The sequence below is a fragment of the Gallinula chloropus genome (genome assembly GCF_964237585.1).
Source record: "Gallinula chloropus genome assembly, chromosome: Z".
Lineage (NCBI taxonomy): Eukaryota > Metazoa > Chordata > Aves > Gruiformes > Rallidae > Gallinula > Gallinula chloropus.
In genome coordinates, this window is record NC_140089.1 from 87,070,155 (window position 1) to 87,095,180 (window position 25,026).

General features: G+C 48.8%; 1 protein-coding gene across 1 annotated transcript in view; it reads right to left on the reverse strand.

Moving 5' to 3' along the window:
- ZBTB7C (zinc finger and BTB domain containing 7C) overlaps positions 1-25,026 on the reverse strand; it is a gene marked incomplete at both ends in the record, with an annotated part of 110,531 nt that overhangs the window by 14,905 nt on the left and 70,600 nt on the right. The window lies entirely within an intron of this gene.

Consider the following 25,026-nt stretch of genomic DNA (forward strand, 5'->3'; position numbering starts at 1 on the left):
TAAACCACCCACCCCAGTACCTAGCGTTTCTCCCCTCGGGCAGGAAGGTGGGGCCGACCGCTCCTCGCCTTTCAATCACTTCCCTGAGAGATGCCCAAAACGATGAGGAAAACAGGGTGACACCAACCACTGCCTCCCTCACAAAAGGAAACCGTGGGGCTTTTAAAAAGAGATGATGCCACTTTGCAGACCCAAAGATGATGCTGTGGGAGGGAGCCAGCTCTCTAGCAACAGCGCCGGGGTTGGGCACCTGCCCCAGCCTCTAATAACTGAGATCAACCTTCCCCTTGGGACCAGTCATGCTTGGGGAGTATGGGGTTGAATTGGGAAAGGTGGAGGTGTTTGGATTTTAAGAGGTACTTAAGTTCATCCACCCACAACTGAGGATTCCTCATCAAAAAATTCACATTCACGGGTACAGGGTAGAGGTTTCCAAAGCGATGCTTTGGCAAGGAAGGATGCAAGAGGGTTGTGTTGATCATGGAAGATACTTGCTTACAGAAAGTATGGGGAGAAGGGCCACGTGGCTTCTGGCAAGGGAACAGCTCCATAAGTGGAGCAGGTCAGCACGATTCAAGAGGATGCTCCACAGGACGCTGGTGCCAAGGTTACTCATGGTGCCCAGGCAAAGTCCCAGTGCTGTTGACACAGATGGAGACCTCCCACTGGTTCTGGGAGGAGAGGGTTGGCCATGAGGCTGTGGGGAGGTCACCTGACTCTTTTTGGCCAGCCTCCACAGAGCCAAGGGTGCGTGAGATGGCTTCTGTCTGAAGGAAGAACACCAGAAGTAGAGCATGGTTTGTTCACGTAATTAATGTGGTTGTACGTCAGGGACTGAGATCACACGGGTGACCTTCAGCCTGGTATTTTGCCATTACCTACCATAGTTTTCAATGGTAGTACTAACCTCTCAACAAAATCCATGGACACACAAGGATTTATCCTTATCAACATCTGGCTGGCAAGCAGAGCCCATGTGAACAAAGTATATTCACACATGCTATAAAAAGCTGATGTTTTGGGGGCTGGAACTATTCGTTTGCTATAAACAGGCTATCAGGAGGCAATCTTAACCTGAGGTCACATGGGGGAATTCAAAATAAAAGGCATTGAAGAACTACCTCCAGAGTGTCCAACAACCCCAGAAACCACATGCTTAACCCCTGCTGCATGTTAGTGACAGTCACTCCTCACAGTTTCCAACATTCACACAGAAGTTTAACCAGCCACACAGACCCAAGACATGTCAACGCTGGAGATCTATAATTTTCCTCTGGTAGGACATCACTAGGGGAAGTACCATGAGGGCTGTTTTCTAAAGAAGATAAACAGTGATTACAGGTGCTACTCCCTCGTTCACCAAGGTGTGGAGGAACAAGCATCTCCTGTGCCATTTGTGAATCCATCCTTGGGAATTTTTAAAGGGTAGTTATACGTTGCAGAAAATACTATGTATCTCTCAACAAATCTGTCCCTGCAGGTTAACTCCAGCTACTGAGAGGCTGCACCAGGCACCTTGTACTTCAGCAGCTTTGTTTATGTACAGATACTATCTGGCAAAATTGCAAATCATGAATAAAATCCTCCCCCAGTGAGCTGAATGGCTGGGTGCTACTGGTTGTAATGGGAATTTGCTGCTGCTCCACGACAACCAGGACCCAACCACAGCCCAAGGGGGCATTTAAGTTAAGGCCGTTTTTCCCTGGACTCAGCTCCTCTATGGGCTTGTTGCTCAAGTTGATCCCCTCCATTGGCATGTGATGACAAACATGTGGAGCTCCTCTCCTCTGCCTCTCCTCTCCTCTCCTCTCCTCTCCTCTCCTCTCCTCTCCTCTCCTCTCCTCTCCTCTCCTCTCCTCTCCTCTCCTCTCCTCTCCTCTCCTCTCCTCTCCTCTCCTCTCCTCTCCTCTCCTCTCCTCTCCTCTCCTCTCCTCTCCTCTCCTCTCCTCTCCTCTCCTCTCCTCTCCTCTCCTCTCCTCTCCTCTCCTCTCCTCTCCTCTCCTCTCCTCTCCTCTCCTCTCCTCCTCTCCCTCATCAGACATCATGGGAGGCAACAGGTATCTGAAAAGCCTCAGCATCCCCTTAGATCTACCCCAAGCTCTCCCACCCTGGCCTGACCTGACCATTTTATAATGAGCTCCCAGACCTGGGTATGAAGTTTGTTGGATCAGGATCTTGCCCATGGGTGAGCCCTCAGGGACCTGCCACCCAGCCGCTCTGCAGGCTGTGGGACTTAATGCCAGGAAGATGTCATCACACCACCAGGACCAAGCCCCAAGGCTCTCCCATTTCCTTGGAACCAGTTCTTAGGCCCCAGATAAATGCAAACAGGAGTCCTGGCAGGGCCAGAGTCAAGTTTGATGCCTCCTGTAGTTGAAGGGCTACATTTACACTTTGGTTTCTTCTTTCCAGCTTCTTTAAATTACCCAGAACACTTCCCAGTTTCAGAGTTTATATAGATTTCCAGAATCAGGAGCTCAGGGTCACTTCTGGGTGGCAGCCTGATTAAGTCTGCATGCCCTCATGACAAAGCCCATCTGATGTGCTGAGCAGATTTTGGCAAAGGGGAACCCCCAGTGATAAATGGTCAAATAAACATAAACAATTACTGGAGCTGCATCGAAGCCACAGCCTGGCTCCAGATGCTGTTTTGAGGACCTCATCAACACACAAAATAGGGGCAAATTAATTAACCACAGTGTCTAAGCAGGTACCACAGGAAAGGACATTATAGGGTAGTCACATCTGACCACAGTGTTTCCTTGTAGACTTGTCCCTCCCATCCAAGCAGCTCAGAGGGCTAATGCCCAAGAAAATGGTGCTTTGGACATCAGGTCCATTCTGCTCCTCTCCACTGAGGTTCTGGGAGATGCTGCAAGGCTGGAGATGCTCAGCATCCAGTTCTGTCAGGTTTTGTTCTCAGCAGTCCCTCTCTACACAACTCTGCATTAGTCTTGATTCTCCAGTATTTAGGGGACTTTTAAATGCAGCATCAATCACTCTGCAGGAAATGATCCCTATGTATCTATAAGCACATGCATGCATACACATTACACGTGTGTGTGTGTGTGTGTTTGCATAGAAATCCCATGGGAGGGGGGATATGTGAAGCAAAACCAGAAGAGTTTCCAGTCATCCTGTACAACTACCCTACCCTCAACGGAGATTCACTCACACTTCAAGTGACATGTTCCCTTTCCTATGCCACATTCAGCAAGAAAAAAAAGAAAAAAAAGGAAAAAAAGAAAGAAGAAAAAAAGGGGGGAAAAGGAAAAGAGAAAAAAAAAAGGGAAAAAAGAGAAAAGAAAAAAGAAAAAAGGAAAATAAGGAAAAAAGGGGAAAAAAAGAAAAAAGGAAAAAAGGAAAAAAGAAAAAAAGAAAAAAGAAAAAAGAAAAAAGAAAAAAGAAAAAAGAAAAAAGAAAAAAGAAAAAAGAAAAAAGAAAAAAGAAAAAAAAGCCCATCCCAAAAACCAACAAAAAAAGAGGGGACAAAAGGAGCATGAGAGAAAAATCCCCATCAGATATATGCACATGCCAGAGCTGGCCTGGCTGAACATCAGGTTGTCGGTCTCTCCAGCATCTCTGACATGACCTGGACGGGGGTCCACAAGGTAGGTGACATGGTTGGTGGCATTTCTGCCCACGTGCTTGCAGCTGCTCTCCTCCAACATCACCTTTCCCCTCGTGAAAGCTGCCCAGCCACTGCTGGGGTGCGTGTACATGAGGCATCCCACTTGGGTGCATCACATCGCGATGCTGCGACCCCATGGCTGGTGGGTACCTCCTTAAAACAAACAAACAAACAAAAAAAAGGCCTTAAAAATAGAAAAAAAAAAGGCAAAAAAAAAAAAAAAAAGCCATTTCCTCCCATTCTGAACTCCTTTGGGAGAACAGGCAGGCCCGTTCTCTCTCCCTCTTGTTCTGCTTTTCTCCGGAGCCAGAAAAAGGAAAAGAAAATTTTTCAAAAAGGCTCCTATTGAACGTCGAGCACACATTGGGTGGGTTTGCTTCCTGAGAGAGAAAAAAAAAAAAAGGAAGAAAAGAAAAAAAAAAAAAAAAAGGAAAAAAGAAACAACCCCACGTTGGAAAAATGTGCCCAGCTTAACCATGGAAAACTGGTTTGGCTGATGTCCCTCCGGAGTGGACAGGATTGCGAGGGACTTGGACAGGGATCTGGGCACGGCTGTCACCAGCCTGCAGGAAAGCAGAGTTCCAAAGCAAAATAAACTGAAATAAAACGAATTTTTGGGTGCCCCCAGAAACAGTGTGGGGGGGGGTAAAGGATGGGGGGAGCTCCCCATTCTATTCTCTCCCTGCTCCCCCAGAGAGAACGCCACCGAAGGGAGGGCTTTGGGAGTAAAAATAGAAGGGTCAAAGCGCTAGCGCGGTAAATCAGAAGCAGATGTGTGCCTGCTCGCCAGCCTGAGTCACCGCGGGAGGGTGGGGAAGGGGGGGGTTATCGCTATTTTGGTGCTGGGTGTGGGGTACAGAAAACAATGCGAGGAGAAGGCGGTGCAGTGTTTGAGCAGGCTTAATATCTGCTTGGGAGCAGGTACGGGCAGGCTCCAGAGGCGGTGGGGTGGGAGGTTCAGCTCGGCAGTGGCATTGGCGGTGCTCCACCTCCCCTGCCTGGGCAGGGCTGCTCCTCCGGACCCTCCCCAGGCTTCCCCCCACCCCACCCCCCCTGCAGCATCGCCAGGCATTCCCAGTCACGCACATCCCTTGTTTGGGGGAGTTTCTTGCCATCTCATTTCCCAGCATCATCCCTCCAGGAGGAGCCCTGAATCTCCTGCATTGGCCAAGAGGTGCCCACCACTGCACCCGCCACGTGGCCAAGGCATCGGCAGCCTCACACCAAGGCAGAGGCAAGACCCTCGTCCTACCTCTCACAAGGATGACCTGAGGAGCTAGCACATCTCTAAATCCCAGATTGCTTTGGGCCAAGCCCCATAGTGCCTGTTCAGCTTCACCTTTCAGCTCCCACCCTGCCCTCCACTGCTGACACTCCGTTGGCTCTCAGTCCCACCAGTTTTTGTGAGAGCTGTACCTCAGATTGGTCTATTTTTTTTCTGGCACCACCCGAAATATTATTTTCCTGGTTGGCTCTCCTGAGAGTCTCTGCAGCCTCATTCATTTTTAATTGCCATTTAAGTCCTTGAGCTCTAAGCACACGAGCTCCTCTGCAACGGCCAGGCCAGAATAGCTCCTGCGTGGACAGAAAGAGGCTTGTGGAGAGATGTGCTCATGGAAGGGTGGGTCTGCAGAGCATCCCATCCTGCAACAGCAATCCTCTCTGCAAAGACATTGGACCTTCCAGCACCAGCGCAGAGGTCTGGTCCTGAGCTTGGACCATGTCACTTCAGTCAACCCCAACTCAGGACAAAAATTCCAGTCCCTGCCTTCAGAGAGAGGACCCAATCCACCCAGTTTTTACCCATATGAGGGTGCCCTCAGAGGCACCTACAGCCCCAGCTCTGCTGCAGGGGGGTGAATATTGCATCTTCCCATCCTTTGCTGACCATAGGCACATCATGGATGCTCCACCCTTGGAAAATTCAAGGTCAGGTTGGGAGGGGCTCTGATCAACCTAATCTTGTCGCAGGTGTCCCTGCCCATGGCGGCAGGGGCTTGGACTAGATGACCTTCAAAGGTCCCTTCACACCCCAAACCCTTCTGTGATTCTACAATCATTTTTCTTCAAGCCACCACTCCTCTGAAGCCCCAGTGAGGTTCATCGCTTGTCTAACCCCTGAGCTGGATGCTTCTAGAGGAAATACCGCCAGGCTTTGGCAGAGGACAGTCAGGAAAAGGGGATGAGACTTTCATCCAGGCTTCTTGTATGTAAACCAACCAACTAATGAGCTCTCTGAAGACCACAGGTAATATATGAGCATAACCTTACAGTGTGGCCCAAGCACCGAATATCCAGAGGCAACTCCCTATCTTCAGGGGACAATTTAATCCCCCTCTCAAGGTTACAGAGCAATTTAAGCGGAGATCAGGGGTCAGATTCAGAGCTCATTTGTATCCCAACTACTCCTGCGAGCGAAGCCCCTGGTTTCTCTGCCAACCGGCTCGAAAGCTGAACAGCAGCTCAGTTGTCAGCCCAGACCTGATCCTGCAAAGCCTCACCCGCCTGAGCAATCTGAGCGATCCAGTGGGGCCCACCCATGCCCAGCTTGGTAAATATAGTCAAAGCTGGTGAAGGACCTACAGGAAAAATATAAAATAAACCCCAACTCTCCCCAAGACACAGCCTGGAAGAAGGAAGAAGGAAAAGTGTCTGCTGATTAGATGTTTCAGCTCAAAATGCTGAAACAATTAAACAAAAAAGTTAAAACAAAAAAAAATTTAAAAATTAAAAAAAAAAAAGTAAAAATCAATAGGATTAATTTTCCAACCCATGGAAAGCAAACAAGGATGGTTGGGGGGTGTGCTGCAGGATCGGGCCCCTGAGCAAGGCAAGTCCTCCATCCCAGCTGGCTACGCACGCAAGCGAACTCGCAGCCTGATTCGATTTAAAGCAGTTAAGTTGTAAATGAGGTTTATAATGGAATTGGCAAATGACCCTTCAACACGGCACTGCAAACTGGCAGCGTTCAAAAATAACCAGGGCTCGAGTCAGGGTTCGGCTCTCAGCTGGGTGTGAGCACAGGCAGCACGAACAGACCAAGTGAGCAGGGAGGGGGGGGGGAAACCCTGCCTCTCCCCTCTCAGGGATTTTAGAGGGGTGATGCTAGAAGAAAAAAGGATGAAAAGAAAAAAAATAGGGGAAAGGAGGAGAAAATGAAGCCCTGCCATGTAAAGAGAGACAGTCTTGCCTGTTTGTTTTGGCCTGTCCTGAGCTCCCGGCAGCTTCCAACTGGAACCCAGAAATGCTGATGGTGTTTGGAGTCTGCCTGCATCCTTCCCATGACGTGAAGAGGCATTCAGGATGGGACTTCTTTTTGGTTTTTTTTTAATTTTTTTTTATCCCCCCTAACAGCTATATTTACTGTTACATTTTGAACTCCCCATGCTGTCATTACGATGTCAGATGAAATTACATGTGCGATAACCATAACATCCATGCGTGCACCAGCTCTCAAAGGCTTTACAAGGAAACATTTTCAAGGGAAGCTGCTCGCCATGTCCAGACTCAAAGGGGATGTCCCAAAAAGAGCCTTTGAATTACAGGACACTGGCTACAGCCAGAACTTGTCCCTGCTGGAGCTGAACAGATGGATTTTACACTTTATTTTGGGGTGGGGGCTTTGCTGAGTAAAGCATATTCTTATTTATCCTGGTGTAACTATGGATTGACTTCAGGGATTTAACTGACGCTTTTCTGGACTTGCACCACTGTGAAGAGGATGAGGGATGCCTTGCAGATGGATCTGAACCTCACCATCCTACAGCGAGCGTCTGTGCTGGTGCCACCACACAGATGTTGGCATGGGATCTGCAGCTGGTGGGTGAAAGAGCTGCACAGGCACAAGAGCTAGAGCAGGGACAGCTGTACTGTTACAAAAGCACCTTATATCAAGGTGGCAGATTCCCTTTTATGACTACATGTGCCCCTGTGCAGCACTTGGAGACTGAGGAGAGATGCTCGCTCCTAGTCCAAGATGTGCTGGAGATATAAGAAAGGATCCTGAGCTTTTCCCCCGCTGCCAGGCCAGAAGTAACCACTCCTCACAGCTCTGCTTTTAGGAAAAAAAGCCCTACTTCTGCAGGGAAAAAGTAGCAAACGGGTTTCTTCCAACTCCTGTGGGCAGGTGGGTGAAGGGAACTTGGCTGGTGCTCCTGGATGACGGTTCCAGCAGCACAGCGATAGAGGCAGGAACCTCCAGGAGAGAGGCATCGCCTTCCATTGCCACAGCTGGATGCGTAAGGCAACATCTGTACAGCTCTGGCTGCATCTGCGTCAGGGTACAGGTATAACTAGGCCAGCCTTGTAAAAGTGCTACAACTTCCAGGCAGATGTATTGGATGTTACGGCTCAACCTCGTGGCACAGCATGACAGATCCATACCTAGGGAGGTCTTGGCTCTCAGCTCCCAGACAGAGAGTATCTTATGGAGCAGCTGCTTATCTTACATTAAAAAAAAGAAAGAGAGATGTAGACATCTAACTCAACAGCAACCCCAAGTAACTGTGCCTTGGAAATAAAACCCTCATCACATGTGCAGGGGGAGCACGTGGCTCCTTCTGTGTACTCTCACCAGGGTGCAGGTTTGATCCACCTCCTGAGCAAAGGGCTGGAGGATGCTCTAGGGGTGTGCGTTTCGGAAACGCCCTGAAGAACACCATTGCTCACACCACTTCAGGAGAAGCCTTTTGTCCCGAGTGGGAAAAAAATTGGCATTTTATCCCACTTCCCCCCATCATTTCACCTCCTGAGCTTTGCATCTCCTTCCACAGCACAGGAGTACGTCAGACCCCAGTTAAACATCTTGCAGCGAATTCTATCTAGCACAGGAAAATCCATTAGTGAAGGGGGCCACAATAAAAGCAGACATTTGGAAAATCTGCCTCTCCATCCACCCACCTCACTTCCCATCTCTGGCATTTCTAACACGTAACATGCCATGTCATACACACCTCGTGTTGGCAAAATACCCCCTCGCAGCATTTTCAACTCTTCTTCTCCCCGTTTGCCTGCGAAGAACATTCACCAGAAAATTCTGCATTGTGGGGTTTACGTGGTGGTGTTTCGTGGGGTTTTTTTAATATATATATATATACCTATATATGTCCATTCAGCCCTTCCTAGGAATGGGCAGGAACCCAGCAGCTTTGCCAACGCCGCACTTCAAAGCCACACACCAGTGCTGGATGAAACGCCAGCGCCGCAGCACGCCGGGGACTTTCCTTTTCCAAGCCGACACTTGAAAATATTTATAAATGCACTTAAGCCCCGTTTTGACCACTGCTTCTATTTGCAAACCCTGCCCTGAGATTCGTGTCAGGTTGAGGGGAGTTACGCTCGCATTGTTGGCATACCTGAGGAGAGGCAGAGGGACTCGCTCCCTGCACACAGAACAAAGCCCCGGGTTGTTGCAGAGCTTTGCCCTCCACTGAGTGCAATTATGGTTAGAGAAAACCCTTGTTTATAGCAGAATCCTTCCAGTTGGGGGAAAAAAAAAACCAGAGAGAGAGAGAGATTTAATTATAAGGTAATGGTGCTGTGGGCGTGTGTGCGAGCAGAGCGCAGATGTGGGTGCAGGAGGCTATGTGCAGGGTTGTTGCCCTTGCCCAGGTGGGATGCTGGTGGATCCAGCCTTTATGGGTGGTGTAAGTGGGGATTCAGAGTCTCCCCCCACGGCTGTTGGAGGCTGAGCACTGAAGCAGGAGCCCGCACAGGGGACGCAAAGCACAGGGCAGAAAAAGCCAGGAGAGACGGCTGCCTCGGAGCAATGAGAGGGGCTTTAAGGGGAGATGGATCGCCAAAATGCCCAAAATTTTCCCTTTTCCCTTTCCCTGAGTCGTAGCTTGCTCAGGTAGGTCAGAAGATGGGTTGAGTTTTCAATCCCTATTCCGAGTGGCGTTGCCAGAGTCAGAGCTTGGTGTGCGCTGCTGGTATTTGACGTGCAGACACTGGATGTAGGATTTCTAAGGATTTTCAACCAGGCCTTATAAAAAAAGCACCTTACAAGGGAAAAGCTTCCAGAGCTCTTCAACGCTGCCTATCGAAGCTTATCACTGCTGCCAAGGTACATGCTCACCAAGTGTGTTCATCAGAGAATATTTTTCTAGCTCTTTCTTTTCTTCCACTTATTTTAAGGAACAGAGTGTGGTTTCCTCTCCTGCATTTCTCATATTTTGCTTAAAAATAAAATTTGAACCTACATCAAACCAAACAGCTTCTTGCCCAAGGTGGTTACGAAAAAAAAGAGAGAGAGAGAGACTCTTCTATGGTGAACCCATCAGGAAGAGGAATATAAGTCTTTATTCTCCACGAAACATTTTGCAGTGGGTCCTTTCTACCACTGCACACGGCTTCTTGGAAATGTAGAAGACATCTAATAGAGCAGAGTCTGATTTATAGATAGAGCAGGGCAACTTTAACAGGAGCAGTAGTGTGGGTGTAAATCTCCAGGCATGGAAAAAAGCAGCGACGTAGCCCCGGTCCTCTGAATTAGCTCTGCTCTGAATGCCACTGCATAAAAATGAGGCTTTATGGTAAAAAAGAGGGACATGTCCTTCTGCTGAACAGGAGGGATTTCTAAGGGCACAGCACTATAAATAATCATTCGAGCCATTTTGCACGTGCCTCATGAAAAGTCACAGAACAGGTACTGAGGAGACCACAAAAATGGTCAGTCAGAAGGCTGGAGCACCTCTGCTCTAGAGACAGGCTGAGAGCACTGGGGTGGTTCATCCTGGAGAAGACTTCATGGAGACCTTAAGAGCACCTTCCAGTCTCTAAAAAGGACTTGTAAGAAAGACGGGGACGGACTTTGCAGGAGGCCCTGTAGCTACAGGACAAGGTATAATCATTTAAACTAAAATAAGATAGATTCAGACTGGATATAAGGAAGAAATCTTTTATGCCAAGGGAGGTGAGGCACTGGCACAGGGTGCCCAGAGAGGTCGTAGATGCCCTATCCCTAGAAACATTCCATGTCAGGTTAGATGGGGCTCTGAGCAGCCTGATCTGGTTGCAGACATCCCTGCCCACAGCAGGGGGTTGGACTAGATGGCCTTCAAAGATCTCTTCCTACCCAAACCCTTCTGTGCTTCCATGACGACCCCATGGGTGGAATTAGAAATGAAGGCTGTTGTGTGCTCTTGTTTATCTCTGCGTTCCCAAAGGTCTGAGCCGCTCCTGTTCATACACACAACCAGAGTCAGTCCCCCTACACGCTGCCCCCCTGCCACTCGACCCCACACACCAAGGGACTACCATGCAGAAGCATCCTCCTCACTGTGCTCTTGGCATGGGTGAGTTGTGGGGAAGGTGGCTCCGTGTCAGGGGATGATGCCACGCTTACTCCTGCACCATGCCGACAACCCAGCCTTAACATCTCATGCCCATCCTGAATCCAGATCAACACCATATAAAGACAAACATCCTTAGAGTCAAGCAGGGATGGGTGGCATGGAAGCACCACCATGGAAGCACCACGGGTGCCTCCACAATCTGGTTTATTAGTTTCACATTATTACTAACTCCTGCTGTCCAGTGCCTGTCCTGTCTGCAGAGCAGAAACCCACCTCTAGCATCCCTGCTCCTAAGTGACCTCCATCTCTCTTTTACCTTCATCACGGGCAGGTCTCACCTTTTCTCTCCAGGGGCACTTGAGTTTGATGGCATTGGAGGAAGCCCTGCATGAGAGCAAGGAGGAGGCTGATTGTGACAACGCACGCTGAAATGAGAAAATGAAATGAACGGCCGGTCCTAAAAGAGAAAACTCCTGCCATAAAGCAGATTTTGAGGAAAAAAAAGGAAAAAAAAAAAAAGAGACGGTCATGCACAGCCCTGCTTTGCTAAACAGGCAGATGGGACCTGTATTTCTCTTCTGAAACTTTAATGGGAAGAATATGATTCTGCTGCAAGCGTATTTTATATGCCTGGCGATTAGAGAGGAAGGGAAGGGCATAATTTATAGAATTGTGAAGCACAGAGGATAGCTTTCTGGCTGCAATGTTTCCTTATTTTCTTGTTATTCCTTTTATTCTTCTTTTTGCTTCTAGGCCTGTGAAAGGTGATGGATGGGCAACAGCGGAGACAGAAATCTTCCTTTTATATTCACAGGGCAGGTACCGCACCAGCAACCGCAGCGGCAGCACAAGCTGCACCACCTCTGAGCAAGAACAATACTGAGACCAAAAAAAATAAAACAGAAGAGTTAAATAAATAAATGCTTCAGTGTATCCTGAAGGCTTTCTACAGTGCTTTCCTGCTCCTGCAGCCATCTCACCGCTCAGTCATTAGTGCGGCTCGTGCCTTCAAACAGGAAGGCTGAGCTGAGTCTTGGTGTAGTCAGCAACATAACATGGCCAAGCTTGTAGTCCACCTCATTCTCCAGATCTTACATCTCCAGGGACAGTCTTCTCACCCTTTGAGCTCTGCCAAGACCCCGGCACTTCCCATCCATGCCACCTTTGTAGGAGGAAAGCATTGCCCTTGTAGAAAAAGACCCGATGGTCCTGCTGGATAACAAAGTGCTCAGGAGTCAGCAGCACATCCTTGCTGTGAAGGTGGGCAGACAGACATGGAGTTGCATTAGCAAAATTTCTGCCCAGAGGTCAAGGGAAGTGATCCTTTCCCTCTGTTCCTCACTTGTGAGATCACCAATGAAGCCCTGTGTCCAGTTTGGGCTCCCCAGACAGCCACTGTTGTTGTGGAAGTACACCAAGATGGTAAGGGAGCTGGAGAACACAAGGTAGCAGCAGAGGCTTCTTCAGCCCAGACAATAAAGGGGTTAAGGGGGGAAATTAATTTCTTCATCTACCTACCTAATACGTAACTATAGAGAAGATGGAGTCAGACTTCTCAGAGCACCAGAAGCTATGGACAGAAGTTGCAGTTAAGAAATTTGAGATCAGATGTAAGAAAAACACATTTGATTTTTTAGAGATTGGTCAAGCCTTGAACCATAAAGCCAGAGAGATGCTGGGATTTGTATCCTGGGAAAAACTCAGAACTCACCCACACAAAGGCATGAGCCTGACCTAGAGAGGGAAGTTGACCATGGAGCCTCCCTGACGTGAAAACCGTTTCAGAAAGGGAACCAAGGCTCAAAGGAGATGAAATAATACAACCACAGGCATGTAGGGGGCCTGCACCTGAGATCCCATCCCCAGGGAGAAACCTAAAGCCTTCCCCTCATTGCTTTTTGTCTTGAACACATCAACGCAGCTGTATGTGTGTGTGTGTGTACTGGGCTTTCTGGGGTCACCTGTTCTTGCTTCCTTGGTAGAAGGCAGCGCTTCTCTAGCTGCAAAATTTTGTTGAAAGTATTTTTATTTCCTCCCCCCTTTTTTTTTCTTTTTTTTTTTTTTTTTTTTCATTTTCAGGGCGAATTCAGCCACTTGCCTTTCTGCTGAGAGTGTCAGCAAAAGTGCCGACTGCACGGCTGGCTCCTGTGATGTGGAATCACACCCGCCAAGACTTGGACCAAGACTCTGCAGCCCATTTCACATAAGCCACCAACCCAGCCCACACTTGGCAAAAACCAAAGACCGTATCAGCCATGCCTGCATGACTTCTGGCTTTGGGCCATTTTTCTCCAACCCTCTGAGCAGCCATGATATAAATCTTGCTCTTCTTTCACTAGTCTTTGCCATGACAACACAATCACTTGGCTCCCCGTGCCACGCTTGCATTGGTTGTTTGTCAGAGATGTGTCAGTGGAAAAATGAACTCTGTACCCTGGCAAGAAAGGAGAGCCGTTCTTCATAAAAGCAACGACCGCTGCCCTTTCTCAGCTAACACGTTTGCTGCACCAGGAATTCAAGTCCTCGTGAAATCACTGTGAATATTTACCTGCACCAGGAGCAAATTTATACTTTCCCTCCCAGGGAACAAGCAAGAAAACCTTGCCCAAATAAATGCAGGGTGAGACTTTCCCTTCCCCTCCCATACCGGCACTCTCACGCCTAAATACCTCTACGAAATATGAGTGTGCATGTGTACACATCCTTCATTCAGAGCTAAATTTGTTCTTTAGAAGGAAAACTGCTTGTCCCACTGAAGTCAGAAAGAAGGAAGAAATTTTTCACACCGAGGGAGGTGAAGAACTGGCACGGGCTGCCCAGAGAGGTGGGAGATGCCCCATCCCTGGAAACATTCCAGGTGAGGTTGGACAGGGCTCTGAGAAACCTGATGTGGTTGCAGATGTCCCTGCCCATGGCAGAGGGTTGGACTAGATGGTCTTTAAAGGTCCACTTCCAACCCAAACCCTTCTGTGCTTCTGTGGTAAAGCAGCTGAGTCCTCCCATTCACCCCAACGAAGCCACAACTCCTGGTAAATAGAGAAAACTCTCCCCTGAACCAGTAAATTGAAGCTCTGCAACATTTCTTTTTTTTAATATACTACCTTTTTCACTATCTGAAACCTCTTTTATTGAATTATTCCAAACTCTGACTTTAGAGCATCGCTAAGAGCCCGTTGATGGGATGCGGGGACCCCACTGCGTTCTGGACACCGTGGGAATGTACATCCCCAGTGCCCACCTGTGGGGAGAATATGAGGCCAACAGAGAAGACAATGGGGTTGGACATGGTGTGGATTCAGCTCAGGAAGGTCACACAGTTATTATACTATTAGCACGGGAGGGTGGAGTCCTACTTCTGTCCAGAGAGAGGGAAGAGAGCCCATCCCCTGCTGAAAGCTGTGGGTGGACGTATTGCACTTGGCCAGACAGAAGATTAAGGCAGTTCCCCTAATTTAACATTTCCCAATGGAAGGGAGGGAAAAAAAGCAATTCGGAGGGGGTGGGGGGTGGAAAGAGACCAGGTAATATGTGAGCCGGAGAAAACAGGGTGGATAGGAGAGGCTCCTCACAGAGAGGAGCTGGGAGGAAGGCTTGGGGGCGGGGGGGGGGGAGAGGAGGCTGCTGGCTGCATGAGCCATCGAGCGCTTCAAACATGGGGCACAGATAAATGGAGTTGCAGAGCAGGGTGGGAGGAGATGAAGGAAGCAGGCAGGAGAGAAGATTACAGGAGTGCAAGGAACAACAAAGAGGAGGAGAGAGGAGAAGGAAAAATTATGCAGGGCCTCGAAGGTCAAAAGAGTCAACTTCAAAAGGATTCCTTAAAAGATATAAAACCAATGCCTTCATATTCAATTATTTAGTTTTCACACAAATCTAAGTAATATGTGGGTTGGGGTTTTTTTTTAATGTTTTTTTTTTTCTTCACAACACTCAATTTGGCACAAAGGGATGATGAGAGAAGTCTGTGACTCTTTGCTTTCCTAATGGACCTGGATGGGGCCAGAGTTGGCATTACCTCCTTGCAAAGGATGCAGAGCAAAGGAGAGGAGGAGGTTTTTCTGGTTCACAGGAGCAGGAAAGGGGGAGTGACCGGGGCTTCTCCTTTGTGGAACTGAAAAAATGCTAGAAAATTACTTGCTCAGCCTCAAACAAAATGTTTTCCCTAAATACTGTGCATCTGTTTAGCTAAAAACACAGCAAATGCTGAGGCAAACAAATCACACTGCCTGAGAGAGTCAAGGCTTTCTCTTTGAAGCTGCTGAAACAAAATGCTTCCATTTTTCACAATTCATCTCTTAATCTGACAAAACTGACCCACACACGCGGTATGTGGGGGGTTTCTTTTTTTGTCACCAAAAACTTCACTTTGTAGGAAAACATATTTGGCTGAATGATCCATCCCAACTGCACTTAAGGAAGCCAAAGCTAAGTACCGAGCTGAAAGAGCCAGCTCCTGTATCCTGGGGTGTTCAACCCATCAGCACAGTTAAAATCACCGACAAGCTACAGCAAGCTAATGTCAGTAAAATGGTACCCAACAGGAGGTTTGAAGCCAGCACAGTGAGCTCTACAATAAGTTCCAGTCCATTAAACACCAGGCTTAAGTAAAATATTACAGCAGGTCACGTTTTAAAGCGGACGGAATAGGTAAGGGAAGCACTGAGGACCCATGAGGATGCTGCTGGTGGAGAACGGAAACGGTGCCATACCCTTTGTCAGCTCCCTGCCCTAAACACCATCGTTTTCCTCCCGACTGTAGGTACTTCCTTCCACTCCACACATTCTTTTTACCGTGTGCCTCCCCAGCAGCTGATGGCTGCAGGGATTTGAGCCGTTGAGGCAACACCACGGTGACGTTACTTTGAGCATCAGCAGGGGTACCACGGTGCCCACCCGAGATGATGACCAGCCACATTGGGGAAAAATACCCCAAACCCAAGCCAGAAACAAAGCAACTTGGTGAAGGCCATGCAACAGGTCAGCGGTGGAGCAAAGAGCAGAAACCATGTCCTCCAGTTTCTGCCCACCCAGATCCCAAGCGTTTAGTACGTTTCTCTGTTCAGCTTTGACCTTACGAGTTCCCTTAACCTTCTCCTGGCAGCTTCCTAATGGGCAAATAAATCTCTGGAGAGTATCTTAAATTCTTTTTTATCACAGACTGTATCAGTGTGATAATAAGATCAGCCTTCAGACTCCCCATTAAGTCACAGAAGGTGTGGTCATCAGTCATGCTTTTCCCAGCCTTAATTGCCAGACAGACACTTTAAGTGGAAAGTCCATCTAATGAGCCCAATCATTAAAACATTCCTGGTTCCTATTTGAGATGGAAAATTATATTGCTCTAATAAGGGGGCTGCATCTTTGCCCCCCTATTCAATAGTGTGGCACGCAGAAAGGTGAGCCTTCTCTGCGAGTTTGCCTCAGATGTGATTCATTTAAATACAGCCCCCTACTTCAGGGAAGAAAAAGTAATAAAACCCTTCACAGAAAGAGAACTAGGTGGTCGGAGAAGATGGCAGCTGCCTAGAGGTGCACAAAGGGGTCACCATGGGTGGGAGGAGTCACTACTGACACCACAGATGCTCCTGAGGGCTGGCCTTGCAGAGATGTTGGAAGACCCTGAGGGTGGTGATGATGTGACGCCCGGTGTGTTAAGGAAAAGGCCACACGGGGTGTATGAAGTGGGTTCTTTAACAGGACAGCTCCTTCCTAAGTAATTTGCAAGAAAAGGCTTCATTTGGAGAAATAATTTATCCTATTAGCCATCACCAGGAGCCTGCACCACGTGGAAGAAGTGTCTGGATGGTTATCATGACCTTCATCTCACAGAGAGGTGGGAAACTGAGACGGGACGAATTCAAAAGCCCTTGCATGGGGTAGGTCTGAACAACGTCCCTAGAACAGGGCTCAGGCTACAATTCCTCTGCAAAGGGGTAATTCTTTCCTGCCTTGCCCAGTCCCAACAGAAATACTAGCCTTTCCCACCTCTCTCACCTCCTCATCACAGGAACATCTATCTAGGTAAGCTCCATCTAGGACCTCAGCCCGGGTAAGATCAGCCCAAGTCTCCAGTGGTCTCCAACCATGCCAGATGCCTTTGGCTACATGTCAGCGTGCCCACTGAAGTGCCCCAACGGACCCGCTCGCACCACAAAGCATCAGCCACGAGATCTCCTCTGCAGGGAAGCCCAGGTGGGAAGCCCAGGCAAGTCTAAGTGAAGAGCTCCACATCCAACGGCGGCTTTGCCAGGTGCTTGGAGCGCTGGTTCAGAGCTATCCCTAATAAAAACAACGAAGCACGGAAGGGTGTGTTACTTTTGGGTAATAATACATCTTAAAAACTGCACGGTGAGGCAAAGACAACGCCGCACCCTAAGCCACCCGAAAGGGTGTGGGCATTATACAATGATTCACCCACACCCAGAGCCTCCGACGACAATTAACATCCAGCCCCGCGTAAGAATCGGTAAATACTGTATCTCAAACCAGGAAATGTCAACATTTTCCATGCACAGAAAGAAGAAGAAGAAAAAAACCAACATCCCCCCCCCCCCCCCCCCCCCCCCAAAAAAAAAAGCAACCAACCCAAAGATGTGTCTTAACATGAACATCACTTTGGGCAGATCATTTCCACCGCAGCGCATGGTGATTGTTCTCTGCCCTTCCTCTGGAAGAAGACGGTGTAAAGCCAAGAGAAGTTTTATTTTGAGTTCTATTACCAAGAGCAGATTTTCTCAGTTTTCACCATTTCCCTCTTAAAAAAAAGAAAAACCCTGAGCAAACAGAGGCAATGGAAAAAAAAAATCTAAATGCATAATTACTTTTTGATAACTACAAAGTCATGCGAGGTGCTTTATAGATAATAAAACGACAAGATCTCATCACACCCAAGTTTATTTTCATAGCCGTAAATCTACTTCTGGTAAAGTCGCTGGGAAAAGATTCTGCTATTGTGTAATGATGGAAACAAAATACCTCTTATTAAAGGGAAATAGGAGCAAGAACTCATCTGATGTTGAAAGACAACAGAGAGAATTGGTTCGTTATTACCAGATAGCAGAAACAACTCTTTTTAGCCAGTCTGAGATGCTGGCAGTGGGACCAGTTGGTTAGTAACAGAGATTTCCTCCCCCCCCCCCCCCATTTTTTTTCTCCCCTTGCTGTGATGCTCATAAAAACAGCAATTAAAGATGAAGCTCAGGGGTTGCACCTCCAGCCATCAGCATATCTTAGAGAAAAAAAAAAGACCAAAAAAAGGACCAAAACAAGAGTGTCTCCAGTATTCCTGATCATTTCTAAGGTCAGGGAACTCAAGTTGTTTTACCAACATAAATTCACATGTTCATTAAAAAAGGCCCAACAGATTAAGATGATGATAAATCTACCTTCTGGGTGACCCTAGGAATAAAATAAAATAAACTAAACCAGGAAAGGACAGTTGATGCTACTGGCTTTGTGTCTGCATGAAGGATGGAGCTAGGAGAGATGCCATATACCTGCCTAAAGCACAGTGAGGCTGAAAGCCTTCCCGAGGGACAGGCGGTGCTCCTGAGGAGGAATGCTTGTTGCAATATTAACGAGGGAGGAGACGGGACCGCCAGGGAGAAATGAAATGTATCTTCCTGGCTGACACAGCGGGGACAGTTTGGATAGCTCAAGAACAAGGGGGTTACGCTGGATGTTGCTGTTTGCCTTCGGGGCAGTCAACTGGGGCAGATGAGGAGATGTTTGTATGGATAAGAAAGTCCTGCTTGAATTTCTGAATCCTGGTCGTGGGCAGGAGGAGGGGTGGATTTCAGTTCTCCATCTGTAGATCTGAGTAAGAGGAGAAAATCATAGCCCTACCAGCAAATGTACAGGCAAGGAAATGAAAATACCCGCTACTGTTTGCTGATGATAGCTTCAGAACATCTTCAAATGAGGCTAATTTTCTACTGTGCAAGCCACGTGTTTTATTATTATTATTTTTATTGCCATTTATTATTACTATTATTACTATTACTAATTGCAGTGACCATTCATACTGTCCCAGTGTCTTAACACCTCCGAGCAGGATGCTCATCTCCTTACAGGCACTGTGTAAGCAAGACCAAAGAAGAAATAATCCATCCCTAAATGCTCATGCTCCAGATAAACAGCGGAAGAAAAAAGGAGGTTACCTTATTTTCTACAGATGAGGAACAGAGATGCTTGGTCATGTGCTGGAGGCCACAGAGGAAGCCCATGGTAGAGCCCAAATTTTGAATTAGCTCTTCCAAATCCCAAATCACCACCTGAACTAGACCATTAGCTGGCTCCTGCCTAAGGCTCAGGTTTATCCTAAGAGGAGCCTTTATCCTAAGGGGCAGCCTACAGTGCAGAGGGTCTCCAGATCAGGACCACCACGTGGGCTCCCAGCGCTGGGTGGTTGCATATTGTCTGGTTTCAGTTAGAGTTAATTGTCTTTCTGGCAGCTGGTGTAGTGCTGTGTTTGGGATTTAGGATGAGAATCATGTTGATAACACACTATTATTTCCCTTTTTTGGTTTGCCCCTATCAAACTGTTTCTATCTCAGCCCACAAGTTTTCTCACTTTCACTCTCCCCCATCCTGCCGGGGAGAACGTGAGCGACTGGCTGTGTGGGGCTGAGCTGTGTGGGGATGGGATTACACCACGACACACGTGCTGAACCTCGTGCCCATGTCGTGGTTGGTTGTACCAGCCCAGCGATCGGCTGGTTCAGCACATCACCAGCAGAGTTCTGGCACCAGGCAAAGCCAGAGGATTTTGGTTTGCACTGGAATGGCGTATAGAATACACAGAGTTGTAAGGGACCCATCAGGACCATTGAGTCCAACCCCTGATTCCACACAGGCCCAGCCCAGTCAGAGCTGGCACTGAGCGCATCATCCAGATGCTTCTTGCCCTCAGCCCAGCCCAGGGCTGTGACCCCTTCCCTGGGGAGCCTGTGCCAGTGCCTGACCCCCCTCTCAGCACAGAACTTCTTCCTGACACCCAGCCTAAACCTCCCCTGGTGCAGCTTCACACCATCCCCTCGGGTTCCATCCCTGGTCCCCAAAGAGGGGAGATCAGCATCTACCCCTTTGCTCCCCCTTGTCAGGAAACCATAGACCCCCATGATGTCTCCCCTCAGCCTCCTCTTCTCCAGGCTGAACAACCCCAGGGCCTTCAGCCTCTTCCCTTAAGGCTTCCCCTCCAGACCCTTCCCCATCCTCACTGCCCTCCTCTGGACACTCTCCAATAGTTTTGTGTCCCTCTTGTCCTGAGGGACCCAAAACAGCACATAGTAAATCTCCTAAAGGAGCTGGGACAGAAGGGTCTGGGCTGGGAGCTCATAGTTCCTGGGATTTTCACTGAGCAAAAGCAAAATGATTTGGGCAGGGAAGTGGGTTTCCAGAGAGGTGGGGGAGAGCTCCCAAGGTAAAAATAAGGAAAGTCAGGAAAACTGAGAATGGCAGCTCATTGCACCCGCACCCAGCCCCGCAGGGTTTGGCAGGAGGGCTTTGCAGGCACCGAGGGGATGCTCAAAATAAATAAGAAAAAAAAAAGTCCTACCAGCAGCAAAAAGGGTCTTTGCAAAACATAAACAGTTTGGGGAAGAAACGAGAACAGCGCACGAGCTAAAAATAAGCAGCAGCAAGTGAAAAAGGATTAAAGGAGCCCGAAAGAAATAGCGAACAGCAAATTGCAGGGAATTGTTCAGCAAACAATAAAAGGCTCCTCGCCATCTCCCTGCAACAGGCGGGTGGCACGGGGAGAAAGCAACCCACGACAAATGATAGCTGCAAAAGGGGAGATGGAGGCAGGAGGGGAGGGGGAAGTGGGGGGAGAGAAATTCAGACCTGGCAGATTTGTTAAGTGGTTATTTTCCCTCTGTCTTTACAGAAGACAAAGGGGAGGTAAAGCTCCCCAAGACAGGGATTGTATTTCACTCCGCGGTCGAGAAGGCTTTCGAGTGTCTGCAGATAGCGGCAAGAAATGGTCCTAAAAAGATTAGAGCTCTTAAGGTAGGGCAAAATACTATATCCAGACAACACACTCGAGTTTTAATGACAGTGGGGAGAGAATTGAGTGAAGCATTGTCTGCTGCCTTTAGGAAACCAAAAACTTAATTTGAAACAGCACGGACTAGAGCTGGGCTTTTCTCATGAGAAAGGTTTTATTCCTGCCCTTTAAGCATCACTTTTTATCCCTGACATATATTTTCCATTCACCGCTTTCCCACATCCAACACAGGTTTAGGAATGGCCTTCCATATTTTTAGAGTGGTTTGGGTAGCTTGCTTTCGAGAATCTCTCAGGCTGCAATGTGTTTCTTCTCACTGCATCCCTCTCTCAGGCTGTTATCCATGTTTATGGATGCCCAGCTGAGGGATAAAGAATCAAAGCAGCTTCCTACAGATGTACAGGGAGTATGCTGGAAAAAGCCCTCACCCTGAACTCCCCAAATCTCAATCCACAGACCACTGCAAGCCCCTCCTACCTCCCCGATTCCCATGCTGGCTTGCTAAACTGGACAGGCCAGTTCCCAGTGGATGCAAAGCAGCAGAGCTCCCATACCACCCTGCTTGCACTGGGGCCATCGCATCCAGTCTTAAGTCATAGAACCATAGAATCATTTAGGTTGGAAAAGCCCCTTAAGATCGAGTCCAACCATGAACCAAATGCTACTGTGTCCATCACTAAACTATGTCTTGACTGGATCAGAGTTTTTGTGCCCCCAAAAAGTGAGGCCAATTGCTACAGACCACCCACAGCAGCTGATGCACCCCATGGGGGTCACCAGGACCCACCCCTGCACCACTTTGCTTTGGGACAAGGGCAAAACAGGACACTGTCTTGCTGCCAGCCTCTGCCAAGGCTGAGGAGGGGGAGAGTACGACACCTACGTTGCCCTCACTGACTCCTCCACTGATGGGTAACACGGAGGTGGCTCCACAGTTCCCATCTCAGCTCCCACATCCCCCCAGCCAGGGACTTTTGGCTGCAGGGTTCCCCCCGACCTTGCCCGGGGCTCTGTTACTAAGAATAAGATGCAGAGGGCTGTGCCGCGGTGGGATAATTGCAAGGAAGCGGCTGCTGTAGCCCAGCGACGGCAGTAATTGGGTACGGGCCATCCTGTAGCCAGGTTTCCCGTGCTATTATGCCCTTATTAATAGAAACCAAATCTACCTTTGCAGAGAAAGCAAAGCGAGCCTGGAAATTATGCAGGGGCTGCAGGGAGACGTCTGCGGCATCTTTGCAATCGCCTCATCCCTTCACCACCCATCCTGGAGGGCTCCCGCCCAAGTCGCGGCCAAATCCCAGCTGTCCCGACCCAAAATCCTCTATGGTCATTGGAAATGTGAATGGTAGACTCAGCCACGTGGTGACTGACCTCACAGAGGCAGGCGAGAGAGATCTGGTCTATTAACTAATTAATCCCAGCAGCATCCCTGCGAGGTATGGCAGGGAGTATTAATTTCATCTCCCGAGAAGGAAAACTGAAGGTCGAAAAGGTTTGAATTTCCCCTTGCCTGCATGGATGGGGTATGGTGGGGGGTGATAAGCTGAGCATCCAAGGATTTAAGGCTGGGAAATAATGTGGAACATCTCAACTGGGATGCTCCTGCCTGGGCGCCGTGGGTTGTGGAATGAAAATGATCAAGGGAAAAGTGACAGCACCATTTTAAGGAGAATCAACCCCATGATGCTTACAGCTCTCCGTGCTGTAAGGTGTGAAAGCCAAGTCCTGACTTCTGAGAAACCCAAGAACAAGGTGAAAGTCTCTGCAGGGTCTTCCAGGACAGGACTTCCAGGCCAATACTGTAGCATGGATTTCCATAGCCAGGACTAACACAGGTCCCTCTCCTCATCCCTGTCTTATTCCAAGCTAACCTCCCCTCCGAAGCTCAGCTTGGAAATGGTCATGGGTAACAAAGTGCCCCAGATCATGGGGTTTTTTTTGATTGGCTAAGGAGAGGAGAAGGCAGTATTACAGCTGGAGGGTAGATGAGGCACCTCCATCCAAAAGGAAGTTGACAATGCAGTGAATGAGATGTGATTCGGTACCCTTGGTTTTTTTAATGCAGGTAGGAAATGCAGGCTTGTGAAGATCTTTGGGACCACCTGAATCTCATCTCAGATTCAGGATTCGGCTTGAAACTTCCCCAGTGACGTTTGCTTCCACCTCCCCTCCCGAACCATGGTAGGCAAAGCCTAGCAGATGGCCTCCTACAGTAACGATTTTAACGATCAACTTTGTTAATACACCCAAGGCTGAAGGGAAGAATTATCAGCCCATAGAATTTCTGAGCCTCTCCGTTTTTCCTCACCTCTTCTTCACCCAGCTTCCAACGCTTCCCATTCCAACGGCAATTAATACCATCCTTTCTGAAGATGAATCCTACAGGCTTGCAACCAAGTCCTCGCAGAGCCAAATCAGCACAGATGTGCTAGAGAGCGATGCAGATGGTTCCTCCTTCCCCTGAAACTCGAGACTTTGCTCCTGCTCGGCGCTGCGGTGTTTCGCAGGCTGGGGATGTCAGGAGCACGTCCCTCCCCATATGGCAAGCGAGAAGTCATCCCAGGAAGATTAAAGGAGAGAGAGGAGACCTGGGCTGCCTTCTGCATTTTTCAGCCCTTCTCCATCACTTTGTGAGAGCCTGGTGCTGTTAAGCAACTACGTAAGAGATGAAAAGTGTTGGGGAAAATAAATAATACATAATTGCCCAAGTGTGTTGCCAAGGCCACCTCCAGGATAGATCTGTACCTAGGCATGCTCCCCTCTGGACAGCTGCGTGCTCCTGCCCTGGAGAGATGTCACAGGGAGTGAAATGGAGCTCCTGGGCGAGACGTTGGTTCAGAGTGATGCATCGGAGAGCCTTGCAGGTGACAGAAACTGTAATTGCTGTGATTTAACTTCGCCAGCCCATTTCGCCCCTGTGAAACCCAGCTTAGCTGCTGATTTCAGCAGAAGCAGGATTGATGTTCCTACCAGGGGGAAGGTTGGGAGGGTTAGAGACACCTCTCCCCAAAGCATGAGCAAAGCCCCGTTGCCTGAGCAGAGGGTTCCTTGTGCCATATCGTACCCCTGGGGCCTCATGGATGCTTTGGTTTCCATGAGGACCTGAAGAGTGTTCTCCATCATTCCCAGAAACAGACCAAACCACGTGCAGAGAGCCAGCAGCTTGGCAAAAGGGGGTCTCAGCCTCAGTGTGAGATGCTACAGATGATGGCTTGGGGTTCAGGGCAGTGGTGCCTTGTGCCCACAGACTGAAAAGACCCCTAGGGAGCTATGCTGCATCCCACCAGCTCCATCCTCACATCCCTATTTCAACAGCAGCCAGATCCACCCCTATTTTTCTCAGCAAATCTGAGAGCTCCATGGCTCCACAGCAATAAAAGATAATGCACTGGTCACTTTGAATACGTGACAAGAATGCACAATAGAAAGTACCCAGTGTGGCTGGATGCAGCCATGACAGTGATGTGAGCTGCCCAGTCTTGAGGCATGGAGAGCCAGCCATGACATCTGTGCATGGAGAGCCAGCCGTGACATCTGTGCCATCAGCCTGCTGGAAGGGATCCTCTCCCCACCTTGTACTTCCCATGGGTTAGGAGGTGAGGCATCACCCCTGGAGCCTGTCCTCCAGTGATGACACAGGTACACCCACCCCCGATGCACAAGGACACCAGGAGGTGCAGAGGGTGCTTAGGAGTTATGATGAGGAGTGAGGTCCTTAGGGTGGCTGCTTCAAACCCTGCTGAGATGGACAAGTCACAACCTCCCCTAGCCCCCCTCCCCACTTTTCACTGCCCTTGCCTGGAAAACAGCTGAAACATCCCTAGCAAAGCACTTTACAAACCACCCACAGCCCTCTCCTCTCCCGTGCCTGCTGCAGAGGGCATCTGGAAGGACTCGGGAGACACAGCACACAGCAGAGCCCACAGGGATGCCACAGCGACTCCCAAAATGAGATGCACCCAGGCAGCCTAACGCCTCTGCAAAAAAAAAAAACCCTCCCCATGCCTGCTAAGATCAGAACTGGTTGCAGAGGTTGAAGATGTCGCTTCAGAAATACCAGCTATTGCTGTGTACACGTGTTCGCCTTGTGAGCT